At 47.7% G+C, this 1,850-nt stretch overlaps 1 pseudogene; it reads right to left on the bottom strand.

Moving 5' to 3' along the window:
* Positions 1-19: 19 nt before the first annotated feature.
* LOC112472691 lies at positions 20-138 on the bottom strand (annotated as a pseudogene).
* Between the last annotated feature and the right edge of the window lie 1,712 nt (positions 139-1,850).

Below are 1,850 nucleotides of genomic sequence, written 5' to 3' on the forward strand. Positions count from 1 at the left end.
TATATATATATATTTTTGACATTTACAGCACCTGGTCTTCCTAAGTGGTCTCCCATCCAAGTACTAACTAGGCCCGACCCTGCTTAGCTTCCAAGATCAGCCGGGACGGGGCTTGTTCAGGGCGGCGTGGCCACAGACTTCTGCATTCCTTAAGTTTCTGTCCCATATCGCCGCTCACGATGTGTGTGGTTTGTGTCGGTGAACCTGCCGCGGATGTCCGCGATGTCGGCAGAGAGCCCTGAGGTTCACTTTTTAATTCTTCTACCTTTACCGCTTCCGTGTAACATGGTTCTTACAAGCTTCAGTTTTAAGTCAGCATCCGAGGAAACCGTGTTTCTTTAGTCCTAAATCGTTTACCAGCCAGCAAACCGAAATTCAGAATCGAGACAGGAAGATGGACAGAGGTGACGAGAGCATCACTCCCGGGAGGAGCTCTCTGTGCATCTCCTGGCCTGTGGCACATCTTCGCCCTCTGTTCCCACCCCTCTGCGCTTCAGCAAATGGACTCTTCTGCTCCCGGCCCTGTGCCTCCCACGGAGGGGAGGCCGTCTCTTGTTATAGAGAATCGAAAGGAGATGGAGAGGGAACTCTGTGAGCCAGAAGCCCGTTGAGAAGCGGAGGGATGCGCGTCGTTCACGTGGTTTTCCTCCTCGGCCTGTGTGACGCTCCTTACCTGGAAGGCAGGGATGAGAGGAGTGGCGGTTACTGCTCTCTGAGAAGGCCATGCCCTGCTTTCTGCTTCCCCACGAAGAAGCAGCATCCGTTTCTGCCGAGCCTGTCCCTGCTCCCCCCAGAGAGAAACACTCTCTCGAGAGGGACGATGGCCTGTACTAATCAGGGCTGGTGAGAGCGAACATTTCCAGACTCTTGGCAGTGCTTAAACTTAGTGTTCTGACGAGGTGACAAAAACTCCTGGAATTTGAGATGTTGCTGGTGTGGTTGGTGGCCAGACCCTCGGCGGGTCTAAACATATTTTTCAGGGGGTGACTAAAAGCACAGTCCCGTGTCCTGATGGAAAAGCTGGGTGGGGGTTGGGGGGTTGGGCTTGGAGATTTTACAGCACTTCATATGGATTGAATTCCCAGAGGCAAAGGCCATAAAGTAACCCGCCACTCCAAGACGTCTTGTAAAAACGGCAGTTGGTTTTAGAAATATTTAATCCCAGATTCCACTGGAGTACACATGGCATTTCCTGTTTCTGGAAAGTCAAAGGAAAATTAAGCTCCGTTTGGAAGAAAGTGAGCAGAGCCAGGTGCTGGGAACGATCTGCAGAGCCTCCACGCACGAGGTGGCAGTCGGGGGCCTACAGGACAGCTGTCGGAAGCCGTGGGAACCTAATTTCTCTTGGCGAGAAAATAAACAAAGTGTAGAGGCCATTTTTGTTTATATACCTAAGGGGACAGCTGAGCCCAAAGGACATTATTTTGGTTTGCAGAGCCCGTAACAGTGACTTAGGATATTATTCATATTCCTTTGAGACATTATTTTCGAATCACTTATTCAAGAAATGATCAGTATCCAACCAACGACAGTGCCATTCTGAAGGGTTTTGCTTTGCTTTATGTTTTAAGAAAATACTAGACTATAACATTGTGAATCTCGTTATAGGCAATCGGATAGGAGTTTGCTTTGTCCATATTAATAATTAGAATTTTTTTTTTTCTGAAAACACGTGATTGGGCTTTTTGATTAAAAGAGGCTTGGCTGCCCAGGAGTGATGACTATCTTTATGTTTTGCTATGGCCCACCTTGAATCTCCTACTGAGGTCAAATTGGTTTGTTCTTCATCGATTCATTACTCTTTGCACTTTCTTAATTCTGTGTTTCACTGTTTTTATTTTATTTTATTT

Source organism: Pteropus alecto, unplaced genomic scaffold, assembly GCF_000325575.1.
Source record: "Pteropus alecto unplaced genomic scaffold, ASM32557v1 scaffold87, whole genome shotgun sequence".
Classification (NCBI taxonomy): domain Eukaryota; kingdom Metazoa; phylum Chordata; class Mammalia; order Chiroptera; family Pteropodidae; genus Pteropus; species Pteropus alecto.